The sequence below is a fragment of the Mus caroli genome, chromosome X, assembly GCF_900094665.2.
Source record: "Mus caroli chromosome X, CAROLI_EIJ_v1.1, whole genome shotgun sequence".
In the NCBI taxonomy this organism is placed as follows: domain Eukaryota; kingdom Metazoa; phylum Chordata; class Mammalia; order Rodentia; family Muridae; genus Mus; species Mus caroli.
This window is the reverse complement of record NC_034589.1, coordinates 112,475,197-112,491,998: the sequence shown is the minus strand read 5'-3', so window position 1 is coordinate 112,491,998 and position 16,802 is coordinate 112,475,197.

Sequence of the window (16,802 nt, the reverse complement as noted above, 5' to 3'; positions counted from 1 at the left end):
TCCTGTGGCGGGTGTTGTGGGTAGCTGGCGAGTGTCAGCCGACCCTGCGCCCTAGCTGCCCTGGTGCTTTTCTGACCGGAAGAGCCAAAGTAATTTTTTACCTACTGGACTTTTTATGGGAATTACTCAGATAATGGCTCAGTGAGACATTTACTTCCCCAAGGCAATAAACAAAACAAAACAAACAAAAACAAAACAAAACAAAACAAAAAACTGCAACCAACAATCTTCCTCACTTAAATGTATACAAGAGAAGGAAAAAGATACATTGGAATGTTGAGCCAGTGGAAAAATGGCTTAGCAGTTAAGAGTACATACTGTTCTCACAGAAGACCAGAATTCAGTTCCCCAGACCTATTTTAGGTGACTCAAAATCTCCTGTGATTTAATAGCTATAGATATTCCAATGTCATTTTCTGATTTTAATGATATTATACTCACAGTTAAAATGCAAACTTGGATAAACATATATATATATATATATATATACACATATATATATATCATATACACATGCATATATTGTATATGTACATGTATATATTGCATATATGTATATATTGCATGTATATCATTAAAATTTTAAAAAGGAAATGATAGTTTTCTAAAGTATTCCTTAATATGATATACATATAGATAAAAATGTAAATTTTAGTAACTATTTTGACTCTTACCCATGGTCCAGTGGCTTTTATACATATTTAAAAGTATTCTGAAAAGCCAAGTTCATTAAAAAGACAAATTTCAACACACAACATGAAATGGCTTGACTTGGCTAGTCATTCAAGAATACCATTGCTTTGGTATACATACAATTTATTGCCTCTGAGTTTCATATTAAACTTCAATTCATGTAATGAAATCTTATGTAGCAGGGTGATGCAGGATTTTGAGAAGGTCATCAAGACTGTACCTTACTCTCTTCTTCCATAGATATTATTTATTGCTCATATAACTCCTTATGTCTTGTAACTTTGATATGAATTCTTGTAAATACCCATGAGTTTCATGTGATTTCACCTTCCCTCTAAGGAGGGAATGTTTCAATCCAGAAGGAATAATTTTACAATGCAATGTTAGATTTTAAAAGGATTTCACTCAGGGCATCTTATTTAGATACATAAATAGGACAACTACAAACTATTTAAAACCAGTGTTGAAATTTGGCAAAATAGAAGATTAAATGGTGTGGAATATGATCAAAGAATCTAATAGATATTCTTGAAAAAGTAGTAATTAAACACTTTATTTTGTGGTTTTGTACTTATATACTTATAATATAAATGCACAACTTAGAAAAGGAAAACTTGGCTAAGAATATCATACACCTATTATTTCATCTTTCATGATAGTCTATGGCTACTTGATACTCCACACAAAAATAGACCATTACTGGATTTATCTCCTTCATTAGGATCCTGAACTGTGAAATAAAATAAATTGCTTTCATTTAACTCTACCAGTATGAGTCATTGTATGATTATGAAAAGAGTGAACTAAGGCTTGTATGTACTCTGGATCTGTTTGTCTTCCTTCCTTATGACAGTTTTTCTTGAGTAGCACTACCATTTATTTTTATAACAGTGAGTTGCCTAATATAGGGCATGGGTCCTCCACAATGTTCTTCAATCATTAGGCATGTTTTATTTACAGAATAATTTCTAAGTTCTACAAAGGACTGTTTATATTATAAACAATTGGCCTGATAGAACAATTGAAAAGCTTACTCATAATTCAGTGAAAAAGACACCTTGTAGATGACATACTGATAAGGTTGAAAGGAAATGTCATGCAATAAAATTAATGTACTAAACCAGTGATTGATACACCATTGTCAGTGATCTGTTTTTCATGATCCTCAGTTTCATTAGGTACTATATGTTCATGTAAGCATTTCCTGTTATCTGTTCTTTCTTACTCTGGTGTCTGTCTCTGAAGCCTTTGTACTATTAGAACTAATTTTTCTTGATGTACAGCTAGATTTTGAACTATTTTGAGTGGAAAAATGAAAAGACTGCAAATGAAAGTAGGAAGGGTTACTGTGATGATTACAGTCCCCATAAGTATTCTGATGGTTTTTTCGAGTAAAATTTCTGTTCCCCCAAACCCTACATTTGACCTTAAGGGATCTGCAGTGGAGTTCCCCATTTTTTATGCACAAAAATCTGGGCTATATAATAAAAAAAATTGGGGGGGGTTACTATGATTCATTGTCCTAAAGGCTTCCATTTCATTCCTTGCTCTAGGTTCCAGGCTTCCTCAGATTCAGAGTCTCCCAAGTCTCTCTGTGTATTCTGATACATTCTTTTAAGAAGATCCCAGGTGAATTTCCTCTACACAGCATTCTTTCAGATATCGTCTGTTTCCTGCGACATTTCTGTCAAATGTCCTCTACTTTCTTCTATGTTGGTGGACTTTCATCTTCTCCAGTCACATTACACACCAGGTATAAAAGTATCTTTTATTCTCTGGATGCAATTGTCTTCTCAGATGCTTACTGCTGAGTAAGCACACTTTTTCTAGTTCATTCTGAACTCTGGCTGGCTTTTTCAATTCAGCTGTTCTGGATCAAAACTCCTTTCTAGCCTGAGTGATTCAAACTGTAATATCTAGGCTTCTCACTGAATTGTTCTGCTTGGCCTTTAACTCTGGCAGTCTATTCTGATCTTCTGGCTTCTTCTCATTATCTGCCTCATTTTGTCTTTCCCTGCAACCTGTCTCTATAAAACTGGCCAGGTAAAACTGCCTTTTCTCTACCACTCTGTGCTGTTCTCTTACATAGCCTTTCTTTCCAGTCTCTGTTCTCATCAGAGACCAGAGACCAGAGTTGGACATAACCCATCTCAGTTTCATTCAGTCAAATCTTTCTCTGAATTGTTACTTTTTATGCTTCTCAATTACTTGTTATTTTAAATCACAACTTACTTCTATAAAGTAGCCTTACTCTCATTGTTTGGGATTAAAGCTGTGTACCAATATTCATATCTGTAACCCATCCAGGTCACATAGTCCTTGAAGGTTTTCCAATATAATCCATTGCCAGAGCAGCTCTTTTGCTAGATAGTTTAATTCTGCTATCAAATATTTATATAGGTATTTGCATCACACATTAGTTATACAACCTTAGTACATATTTCCTCTCTAAACTAAAGATATTAATGTATGTACATATAATATAAAATAATTCTAAACTTGTTTGCATGTTTCTTATGTGTACTGATTTCAAAGATTTCATATGGTTGCTTCTTCCAAGATTTTCCTTTTATTTTCAATTTTATTAACTTAAATTTTCTTTAAAATTTTAGTATAATATATTTTATCATATCCATTCTTCTTCCCTTAACTCCTCTCAGATTCTCTCCAACTTATACCAAACAAAATAAATAAGCAATATGAATATCAAAACAAAAAGAAATAAGCAAAAAATAAAGGTAAATAAAACAAAACTACACCAAAACACAGAGTCAATTTTATGTTAGCCAACTTCTCACAGATTTCAAGGGACTAACCCTGGAGTATGATTTATATATCTAATGAAAATCCTTTTGAAAGAATTTAATGATCTCTATCTCTCTCTCTCCCAGAAGGTATTAATTATAAATAGCTTCTTGGTTGAGGTTGGGATGGAATGTTATTTTCCTTTCTTCTTCTTAGTCCTGGATTTTTTTTTAAACTGGTTTAAGCTTTATATGTGCTCTGAACGTCTCAGTGAATTTATTTGTGCATAACTCCTATTGTATTTCAATAACCTCTTTTCCTGGTATAACTCATTATCTCGGTCTCTTCTAAAGCATCTATCTTCTTTTCTTCATAGATTCCTAAGCCTTCCTTGATATGAAAGGGGTTTGACAATGACATTAAAATAAGGATTGGTTTTCACAAAATCTCTCACTCTCTCCACACCAACAAGCTATGATTTTCTGTAATAATTACTATTTACTGGAAAAGAAATCTCTCTGATAAGAACTGAACAATTGATGTTCTAGTACCCCTATCCCTCCCACACCCAGAGGAAAAGCTAGATCTCCAGGAGTTCTGACACTCCAGTCTCACAGGTGAGCCTCTCCCCACCACTGCCCCAATATCTGGCCTAACTAGGACATTTCAGGTCCCACAGAACACAGGACTTCCTACCATACTGGAAACACAACTTATTTCCAGATCCCATCTACATGCTGGAGCAGATATTGTGCTCTACCCCCACCCCCATACACCCCACACCCAGAGTCAGTTTAATCTCTAGGAGTTCTAATACCCCCAGGCTCACGGATGAGTTCCCCACCCCCACCCCAATACCTGGACTAACTGGGACTCCCTTGGACCCATAAGACACAGAACTCCTACCCTGCCTGAGACACACCTTGCATCAAGGTCCTCTCTGCACCAGGAGCAAATCATGTGCTCTACCACCCCTAACTCTCCAATACCCAATGACAGCTTGAACCCAGGTGTTCTGACACAGATCAGGCTCAAAGACCAGGCTCAAAGACCCCCTCCCATACCCCAAAACAGCCTGGCCCAAGAAGACTCAACATAACCCGGCTCACAGGAAGAACAGGCTCCAGTCAAAGACATCAAGGCCAGTTAATGTCAGAGATAACCAGATGGTAAAAAAAAAAAAAAAAAAAAAAAAAAAAAAAAAAAAAAAAACAAAACAAAAACATAAAACATTAAAAACATAAGCAAAAGAAACCAATGCTACTTGCTAACATCAGAACCCAATTCTCACACCACAGGAAGTCTGTGACACCCTAACACACCTGAAAAGCAAGATTCTGATTTCAAATCCCATCTCCTAAAGATGATAGAGGAGCTTTAAAAGAAAGCAGATTCCCCTCTCCCCCCTACCTCCCACTCCCACCCCATTCACTTTCCATCCCAGGTACCTTCCACCTTCCCCACTTGTGACTGCTTTCTCCTTTCTACTAAGTGGGACTGAGGCATCTTCACTTGGGCACTTCATCTTGTTGAGCTTTTTGAGATTTGTGAATTGTATGATGGGTATTCTGTATGTTTTGTTGTTGTTGTTTGTTTGTTTTGTTTTGCTTTGTGTTTTGTTTGTTTCTCCTTGTTTATTTTTTATTTTTTTTTTTATTTTTTGCTATTATTTACCTATTTTGAGTACATACCATACATGTCCTTTTGGGTCTGAGTAAACTCACTCAGGATGATATTTTCAAGTTCCATTCATTTGCCTGCAAAACTCAGTAAGTCCTCGTTCTTAATAGTTGTATAGTATCTCACTATGTAAACAAACCACATTTTCTGTATACATTCTTCTGTTGTGGGACATCTAGGTGTTTCCAGCTTCTGATTATCACAAATAAGGCTGATATGAACATATTGGAACACATGATCTGGTATTGGGTAAGGGAAAAGGACTGAAGCTCTGAGGGCCAGCAGAAAGAATGTTAACAGGCAACCTTAGCAAATAGGAGGTTAGGGGGACCCCCAGAATGCACCAGAGACCTGGGAGTTCAGAGACTCCCAGAACTCAAAGGGAGGAACCTTAGATGAAATGCCAGACAGTAGGGAGAGGGAACTTATAGAGCCCACCTCCAGCAAGAAGACAGGACATCAAGTGAGGGATGGGGTTTCCATCCCACAGTCACATCTCTGACCCATAATTGTTCCTGTCTGAAAGAATTATAGGAATGGGAATGGAGAGGAGCCTGAGGAAAAGAAGGTCCAGTGATAGGCCCAAAGTGGGATCCAGCTCAAAGGGAGGTCCCAAGGCTTGACACTATTACTGAGGCTATGGAGCACTCACAAAAAGGGATCTATCATGACTGCCCTCCAAAAGACCTAACAAGTAGCTGAAAAAGTCAGATGCAGATATTTGCACCCAACCAATGGACAGAAACAGCTGACCCCTGTTGTTGAATTAGGGAAGGTTAAAAGAAGCTGAGAAGAAGGGTGATTCTGCAGGAAAACCAACATTCTCAATTAATCTGTACCCCTGAGATCTCTCAAACACTGGACTGCCAAATATACAATATATACCAGCTAGTACGAGGCCCCCTACACACATACAGTAGAGGACTTCTGGGTCTGTTCATTCAGAGATGATGCACTTTAACCCTCAAGGGACTGGATTTCCCAGGGAGTTTAGAGGTCAGGTGGGTAGGGGGTGGGGGGTATCCATATGGAGACAGGGTGGGGTGGGGAGGAGGTGTGATAGGTGGAGCAGTTGGAGGGTAGATGGTGGGGCAGGAAATGGAAAATTGATTGCAAAAAATTAAAAAGAAACACATAAATCTTTTAAAGAAATACAGGAAGACACATTCAAACAGGTGAAGGAATTGAATAAAATCATCTAGGATCTAAAAATGAAAATAGAAACAATAAAGAAATCAGAAAGGGAGACAACCCTGGAGATGGAAAACCTAGGAAAGAGATCAGGAGTCACAGATGCAAATGCCACCAACAGAATACAAGTGATAGAAGAGAGAATCTCAGGCAAAGAAGACACCACAGAAGACATTGATGCTACCGTCAAAGAAAATACAAAGTGCAAAAAACTTCTAATCCAAAACATTTAAGAAATTCAGGACACAATGAGAAGACCAAATCTAAGAACAATAGTATAGACTAGAGTGAAGAGTCCCAATTTAAAGGGCCAGTAAACCTCTTCAACAAAATCATAGAAGGAAACTTCCCGAACTTAAAGAAAGAGATGCCCATAAACATACAAGAAGCCTACAGAACACCAAATAGATTGGATCAGACTAGAAATTCCTCCCACCTCATAATAATCAAAACACCAAATGCACAGACCAAAAAGAGAATATTTAAAATGGTATGGGAAAAAAGTCAAGTAGCATATAAAGGCATACCTACCAGAGTTTCACCAGACTTCTCAACAGAGTCAAGCTACTATATCCAGTAAAACTCAGAACTACAATAGATAAAGAAAGCAAGTTTTTCCATTAAAAAAAATAAATTTAAATATCACCTTTCCACTATACAAGCCCCACAGAGGATAATAGAAGGAAAATTCAAACACAAGGAGGGAAACTACAGCAAGGAAAACCAAGAAATTAATCTTCTTACAACAAACTCAAAAGAAGAGAAACCAGAAACACATGTAATTCCACCTCTCACTACAACAATAACCGGAAGCAACAATTATTGGTTTTAACATCGCTCAACATCAGAGGACTCAATTACCCAATAAAAAGGCAGTCTAAGCCGGGCGTGGTGGCGGACGCCTTTAATCCCAGCACTCGGGAGGCAGAGGCAGGCAGATTTCTGAGTTCGAGGCCAGCCTGGTCTACAAAGTGAGTGCCAGGANAAAAAAAAAAAAAAAAAAAAGGCAGTCTAACACACTGGATACATAAAGGGAACTTGTTGGAGACAACCCACATTAAGCTTGAGATGCCTGGAACCACTGATAACAAGGAAGAAAACCTGCAGTGGGTACTGTGTTTCAGAGTAAGAGGCTATGGCCTCTTTTTTCTTTGTAGCCCTGGCTGTCCTGGAACTTATTCTGTAGACCAGGCTGACCTCAAACTCAGAAATCTGCCTGCCCCTGCCTCCCAAGTGCTGGGATTAAAGGCATGCATCACCACTGCCCAGCTGAGGCTATGGCCTCTTGTGGGCCCCAGTATGAGTACAGAAAGGCTTCAACTACTGCTTCTTTGGTACAAGCATGCCATGATGCCATTTCTGCAATTCTTCTTAGTATTTCCATTATGTTTTATCTATTTACTGTTCCTTCTCTTCCCTCCTTGATTAAATTGGAAAGTTTTGTCCTGTAATTACCTACTTTGATATCCAGAACTAGATGTTATCAATAATATTAAAGTGAATGCTGTTCATGATTTCAAGAGAAATATATATTACAGTCACTTGCTTGAGGTGGAAATGAAAGTAACCTAGAGTTACAGGCAGAGATGAGTAAATCTACAACTGTTCCCTGAACCTTAATCTCAATTTTGTATAATAAAAACAAGACATTTTTATTATAAAACTGAGGATGGAATAACATACAGATATTTCCCAGAAAGTTAGCAGTGGGTTCTTTGGGTTCATGGATGATGGAGTCAGCACCCTAGGAATTTTCTATACAGGAGAAGTGAGGATATTTTTGTAGACAGTCAGTTGAGTCAAAAGTTTACAAAAACTACAGGGTCAGAAGTATAGCCTCATGATTAACCTTTTATGAAACCATACTGTCTCATACATGCTTAAAAAAACTTTGACTTTGGAACTGTAATATTGCTGCCCCTAACCTCACTGGAGACTGGTGGTCCGAAGATATAAAAAAAATGTGCTTGCTGTAGAACTTTTATGTTTGAGAATGTATAGTTCCCTTTTTCCTGTTCTAAATCTGTATTACTCTGTCTTACAAGAAAATGTTGGCACAGGAAAAAAGCGATGCATTTACCAACCCCCATATGAACTTTGTAATCCAATTTCCTTGTAGGATTTCAATAAATGACTGGGGCTGAGTCAAGTATAGGTGAGCACCCTGCCTCCTGAATACATGGGTTCCTATGCCAAAAAAGAACAACCTGTTAGTATTGTATATCAATTGTGTGTTTTCTTATTCACCTGCTAGCTAGTCCTAGTCCTTGATGACCCCAGACTCTTGTTGAGGCTGGAACCAGCATTTTGCTGCATATAGGAAACTAAACTCAGTCATAAAGACAGACACTATATCAGAGTAAAAAGTTGGAAAAAAATTTCCAAGCTTATGGTCTCAAGTTTGAGTAGATGTTTTAAAATTAAAAAAAAAATAGTCTTTCAACCAAAAGTTATCAAAAAAGATGGAGAAGGACACTTCATACACATTAACTGAAAAAATCTACCAAAATGAACTCTCAATTCTGAATATCTTTGCCACAAATACACGGGCATCCACATTTGTAAAAGGAATGTTACTGAAGCTCAAAGCAATCATTGAATTTCCCAAAATAATACTGGGAGACTTTAACACTACACTATCACCAATGGACAGATCATGGAAATATACACTAAACAGAGATACAGGGAAACTAACAGAATGTATTAAACAAATTGATTTCACAGATATCTACAGAACATTTCACCCCAAAACAAAAGACTATACTTTCTTCTCAATCTTAGTATCTTTTCCAAAATTGACCATAATAAAACAAAACAAGCCTCAAAAGATACAAGAAATTTAATTAATAGCATGCACTCTAGCAGACCACCATGGACTAAGGCTGATCTTCAATAATGATAAGAGCAACAGAGAGCCCACAAATTCATGGAAGCAGAACAACACTCCACTCAATGATACATTTGTCAGGGGAGAAATAAAGAAGCAAATTAAAGACATTTTAGAATTTAACTAAAATGATGACACAGCATACTCAAGCTTATAGGACATAATGCATACAGTGTTAAAAGGAAAACCCATAGTTATATGTACTTTCATAAAAGTTTTGGGGAGATCTTAAACTAGCTATTTAACAGCACATCTAAAAGCTCTAGAACAAAAGTAATCAAATACACCCAAGAGGAGTAGATGGCAGGAGAGGGCTTGAAATAATCAAACTCAAGGTTTATATAAACCAAGGAGAAACAAAGAGAACTATACAAAGAATCAACAAAATTAGGAGCTGATTATTTGAGAACATCAACAAGATAAAAAACCATTAACCAAACTAACTAGAGGGCAGAGTGACAGTATCCAAACAAACAAAAAACAAAACAACAACAACAAAAAAAACAACAAAAAACAAACAAAAAACCCATAAAAAATAATAAAAAAAAAAAACAACAAAAAACCCATATAAACAAAAAGTTAGACATAACAATAGAACCTAAGGAAATTAAAAAAAAAAAAACTCACAAATTCTACTAGGAAAACTATATTCAACAAAACTGGAAAATCTAGATGAAATGAATAATTATATAGACAGATGCTAGGTACCAAAGTTAAATCAGGATCAGGTAAACCATCTAAATGATCCCATAATCCCCAAGGAAATAGGAGTAGTCATTAAAATCTCCCAACCAAAAAAAAGCCTGGGACCAGATGGTCTTTGCACAGAATTCTATCAGACCTTCAAAGAAGACCTAACATCAGTACTTCTCAAATTATTCCACAAAATAGAAGCAGAATGAACACTACCTAATTCGTTCCATGAAGACAACATTATGCTGATACCTAACCCACACAAAGACCCAACAAAGAAAAAGAACTTCTGACAATATTTGCTTATGAATATCCATGCAAAAATACTCAATAAATTTCTTAAAATCCAAATCCAAGGACACATTAAAGTGATCATTCAAAGTGGTCAAGAAGGCTTCATCCCAGGGATGCATGGATAGTTCAATATATAGAAGTCCATCAAAGTAATCAACTAAAGAGACAAACTCAAGGGAAAAAAAACATATGAACATCTCATTAGATTCTGAAAAAAGCATTTGACAAAATACAGCACAATTTTATGTTATAAGTCTTGGAGATATCAGTAACTCAAGGGTCACACCTAAACATAATAAAAGCAATATAGAGCTAACCAATAATGAACATCAAACTTAATAGAGAGAAATTTGAAGGAATCCCACTAGAGTCAGGGACAAGACAAGGCTGCCAAATTTCTCCCTATTTATTTAATAAAATACTTGATGTTCTTGCCAGAGCAATTAGACAACAAAAGGAGGTCAAAGAGATGAAATCTGGAAAGGAAGAAATCATGATATCATTGTTTGAGGATGATATGATAGTATAAATGAGGGAAGCCAAAATTCTACCAGAGAAGTCCTACAACTGAAAAACAACTTCAGCAAAGTGGCTGGATATAAAATTTACTCTAACAAATCGGTAGCCTTCCCTTATACAAATGATAAACGGACTGAGAAAGACAATAGCGAAACAACAACCTTAAAATTGTCATAACTAATATAAAGTATTATAAAGTATCTTGGTCAGATTCCAACCAACCAAATGAGAGATCTTTATGACAAGACCTTCAAGGAAGAAATTGAAGAAGACCTAAGAAGATGGAAAGATCTCCCGGGCTTATGGATCAGCATGATTAACATAATAAAAATGGTTATTGTACCAAAAGCAATTTACAGATTCAATTCAATCCCCATCATATTTCCAATCCAGTTCTTCACAAATATAAAAAGTTCAATTCTCAAATTCATCTGGAAAAACAAAATACCAAGAATAGTAAAAACTATTCTCATCACTAGGAAAACTTCTGGGGGAATCACCTTCCTGTAACTCAAGCTGTCGTACAGAGCAGTATTGATAAAAACTGCATGATTTTGATGCAGAGACAGGCAGTTAAATAATTGGAATAGAATGCTAGATTCACATATAAACCCATACACCTATGGTTAATTTATCTTTGATAAAGAAGCCAAAGCCATCCAGTGGAAAAAAGAAAGCATCTTCAACAAATGGTATTGGTTCAACTTGTGATGTACATTTAGAAAAATTCAAATTAATCCATTTTTATCTCCTTGTGCAAAGCTTAACTCCAGGTGGATTAAGGGCCACCACATAAAACCAGAAAGGCTGAATCTAATATAAGAGAAAGTGGGAAAGAGCCTCGGACATACAGGAACAGGGGAAATTTTCCTGAAACGAAAACCAATGACTTATTCTCCAAGATCAACAATTGTCTAATGAGACATCATGAAATTGAAAAGTTTCTACAAGGCAAAGGACCCTTTCAATATGACAAACCCCAATCTTATTAACCTTTTATCTAATAGATGGCTAATATCCAACATATAAAAAGATCTCAAGCTGTTAGACTCCAGTGAACCAAATAACAATATTAAAAATAGTGTACAGAGCTAAAGCACAAGGGGGGAGGCAGTGCTTTGGAAGGAAAAATGAATTGAGGTGGCCGAGAGGGGAACATGATAAGGTATTGGCACGGGTTGTAGGGAAGAACTGAAATACCTGAGGGTCAGAAGAAAGAATGGAAAAACACAACCTCGATAGGGAGAAGGTTTGGGGGAACCTCCAGAATGTATCAAAGACTCGGGATGTTGAGACTCTTAGGACTCAAAGAGATGGACCTTACATGAAATGCACTACATTGTGTAGAGTAAACTTATAGAGCCCACCTCCAGTAGAAAGACTGGGCATCAAGTGAGGGATGGGTTTGCCACCCCATAGTCAAAACATTCTGACCCATAACTGTTTGAAAGAACTTCAGGGATAGAAATGGAGAGGAATCTGAGGAAAAGAAGGTCCAACGACAAGCTCAAAATGTGATCCAGATCAAGGGGAATTCCTGAGGCCTGACACTACAATGGAGGCTGTGGAGTGCTCACAAAAATTGAACTATCTTGACTGGACTCTGAAAGACTCAACAAGCAGCTGAAAGAGTCAGGTGCAGATATTTGCACCCAAAAAACATGGACAGAAGCTGCTGACCCCTGTGGTTGAATTAGGGGCAATCTGGAAGAAGTTGAGGAGGAGTGTGACCCTGTAGCAGGACAAGCAGTTTCAATTAACCTAGACCCCCGAGATCTCTCAGATAATGGAACAACAATGAGGCAACATATACCAGCTGATATGAGGCCCCCAACACATATACAGCAGAGGACTGCCAACTTTGGGATTTAATCAGAGAAGATGTACCTAAACCTCAAGAGACTGGAGACCCCAAGGAGTTTAGAGCTCAGATGGGGTGGAAGGTAGGGGCATCCATGAGGAGACAGGGTGTTGTGGGGAGGAGGTGTGGGAAGTGGAGCAGTTGGAGAGTGGAGGGGAGGAGCAGGGAATGGAATATGGAGTGTAAAAAACGAATTACAAATAAAATGAAATTAAAAATAAATAAATAGATAAATAAATAATGACCATCGTAGACTTGGGCCATATATTTTCGTTTTAGACTGTGGCTGCTCCAGAGATACTTCACTATCCTTAGACAGAATTGGGAATGTGAACAGTTCATGTCTACTCATGTGAAGTTTCATGAGCCCAGTACTATGGTCTATGGAGATCTTAAAATTATAATCCTATTACAATACCAGTGAATTTAGGTGTTGCACAATTATAAAATATCAAGAGGTAGAATAGAGGTGGCTAAAGAAACATTCTTGCTACATGACTTGATTCTAAGTTGGGTCTACTCTACAGGTAGAAAAATTTCCATTTGATGTTGGTATTGGGAGAGTTACTCCATTTGTGAGCCTGGGGTGATTTCAGGTTTACTCTGTGTTTTGTCTCAGGACAGTAATTATGGCAATGAATTTTGAGATAATTTCTTATAATAGTTTCCATCGAATATTACATGCTGAGTAGAATGTTATCCATTCTTGTAGATGAAATTTGAAGAAGAGTTGTGTATACAATTTTTTTCATGACTGACCAAACTAATTTCTTATAGCTTTGTCTGAAAGCTGTGTGTCAGAGACATATGGATTTACAAAGCTCTGCTTTCATCATGATGTGTCTGATACTGGGCTTCATGTGTAAAGTCTGAATAAGATTCAATATTTATCCTCTAAGTAAAGTCATTCTTTTTCTATGCTAGATTGTTTACAGTTGAATTGATGGAGTATCGCAGGCCATGTTCTACCTTCCTTCTCCAGAGCATCTTTAAAACAGGCACTATTGCCTCTCAGTGACTATCTGTGTTTCTTGTGCTTTATGTATGTGAACAGGTCCTGATTTTTCCAGTATGTTTCTTGACCATACCAGGGTACTAAATGTTTTTATTTTTTATTATTTTTTTTGTTTTTGTTTTTGTTTTCTGAGACAGGGTTTTTCTGTATAGCCCTGACTGTCCTGGAACTCACTTTGTAGATCAGGGTGGCCTCGAACTCAGAAATCCACCTGCCTCTGCCTCCCGAGTGCTGGGATTAAAGGCGTGCACCACCACCACCTGGCAGTTTTTATTTTTTAAAAAATATATATTTCTCCAGATTTTTAAAAATGAAGTTTTAATTCTTCTATAATGAATTCCTAAAAAAAAAAAAATCCCAAGATTTGTTTATGTGGAACTTCAGTTGTCTGGGTTGATGGGATGAGCAAATCTACTTATTCTAGCTGCTTGATGTCTGTTCTAGGGGAGACAGAGATAAATATTTCCAGCAGTCCCAAAACATAACAGCAAATAAAGTTTAGTGTATATATATTATTTTGGTTTTTCTGAAAGGAACTTGAAATGAGGCTATAATCTTCTCTGTTCCAGGACTGCTATGCTCAAAGAAATGACACAAGTGTGTATTAAAATACTTTAATTGTGAATATGTTTTATGAATATTGTGGTTACTTAGTCATTGTAACATATGGGATTCCTCATGCTCAAATCAAGTGATTATAACATATTATTATTTTTAAATTGGTTATCTTTATAGACAACTCTGACTTATACCTTCTTAATCTCAAATTTCATTGGCATTGATTATTATAAATAATACCTTAAATATGATTTTCTATGCTTAGTATACTTTAATATTACTATAAAATATAACTCAGTTTTATATTATCTTCTTTGCACAATTTTTATCACAGGAATCATTTTTGTTTTTTTTTTTAGTTTAATTTAATTAATTAATTGATTTATTATTTTTATTAATTTAACTTACATCCTGGTCACTGTCCCCATCATCCCCTCTCACAATTCTTTCCCTATCCTGTCTACCTTTCTCCTCTGGGCAGGTGGGGACAACCCTGGTTATTCCTCCAAACTTGTACTTCAATTCTCTGCGAGACTAGGTGCTTTCTCTTCCACTTATGCCAGACAAGGCTACCCAGATAGTAGAATATAACCCACCTACAGACAAAAGCTTTTGGGATAGCTCCCATTTCAGTTGTTTAGGACTCACATGAAGTTCAGGTTTCACATCTGTTACATAAGAGTGGGGAGGCCTAGGTCCAACCAGTTCATGCTCTTTGGTTGGTGGTTCAAATTCTGAGAGCCCCAGGGGTCCAGATTAGTTGATTCTGTTGGTCTTTCTGTCCAGTTCCTATCCCCTTGGGGATACAAAATCCTTCTTTCTATTCTTCCATAAGAATTCCTGAACTCCATCCACTGTTTGGCTGTGGGTGAGTCTATCTGGGTCAGAAGCTGGGTAGAGCCTCTCATAAAACAATATGCACCTGTCTGCAAGGATAACATAGTATTATTAATAGTGTTAGGAATTGGTTTTTCCCAGTAGGATGGATCTCAAGTTGGGCCAGTTATAGTTTGGCCATTTGTTTAGTCTCTGCTCACTCCCCCATGGCAAAATTATTTTGTACACATGATAAATAAAACATGAAGGATTTATGGGTTGTTTGAGGGCTCTATCACTCAACTGGGGTTTCTTTCTAGATGCAGGAGGTGGCTTCTTCAGGTGCCATATCCGCAATGTACTGAGTCTCAGATAAGGTCACCTCTTATTTGGGGTGTTTACCTGGGAGGCCATGTCTGTTCCCAGAGATTCTCCCCCACCTCTGCATCATTGTCATTTGCAGATTTCCATCAATTTTCATAGCCACCTAGCCATGTCTCCTGTTCTTCCTACACTTGATCCTGAATCCCAAATTACCCTCTCCATCTCTCATCCCTCCCAATTTCATCTTTCCATGTGCATCTTATGCTATTTTATCTCCCCTTATAAGTGAGATTCCTCACTTGGGCCTTGTTTCATGTTTAGAAACTTTTGCTCTGTGGAACATAACATGATACCTCTATTTTACAGCTAATACCTACTTATAACTGAGTACATACCATGCATGTCTTTGGGGTTAAGCTACTAAGGACAATATTCTCAAGTTCCATCCACTTGTCTGCAAAATTTATCATGACTTGGTTTTTAATATCTGAGTAGTATTCCATTGCGTATATGTAACACATTTTCTTTATCCATTCTTCAGGTGAGGAATGTCAAGGTTGTTTCTAGTATCTGACTATTATGAATAATAGTGAACATAGTTGAGCAAGAGTCTTTGTAAGATGTTGTAGCATCTTTTGGGTATATGTATACGATTGGTATACCTGGGTCTTGATGCAGTACTATTCCAAATTTTCTGAAAAAAATAGGAATTTGAGTTCCAATGTGGATATACAAATTTGCAATCCCATCAGCAATGAAGGGGTGTTTTCCTTACTTTATGTCCTCACCAGTACATGCTGTCTCTTGAGTTTTTGATCTTAGCTGTTCTAATGAGTAAAAGATGAAACCTAAGCATTGTTTTATTTTACATTTCTCTGATGATTAAGGACATTGAATACTTCTTTAAGTGCTTCTTAGTCATTTGAGATTCCTCTGTTGAGAATTCTCTGTTTAGTTTAGTACCCCATGTTTTAATTGGGTTATTTGGGTTGTTGGTGTCTAGCTTCTTGAGTTCTTTGTATATTTTGTGTGTTAGCCCCCTGTATTATGTAGGGTTGGTGAAGATCATTTCACAATCTGTGGCCTGCTGATTTGTCCTATTGACAGTGTCCTATGACTTAAAAGAACTTTCCAGTTTCATGAGGGCCCATTTATCAATTGTTGAACTTAGAGCCTTAGCCATTGGTGTTCTGTTCACCAACTCACCTCCTATACCAATGTATTCAAGGTTATTTTCCACTTTCACTTCTATGAAATTTAATGTATCTAGTTTTATGTTGATGTCCTTGATCCACTTGGAGTTGTTTTGTGCAGGGTGATAAATATAGATTTTATATATCATACTACCATAACAATGATATCAATTATTTAATGTACTAATTTTCAAAGTCAAAAACAAAATAAAGTGTCATAAATCAAAGTATATTTATACTGTTTTAATTTCCCTCTACTTCACTTTTATCACTGTTTGTAGTGGCTATTCCTGGTTGTCAACTTGACTATATTTGGAATGAACTACAATCCAG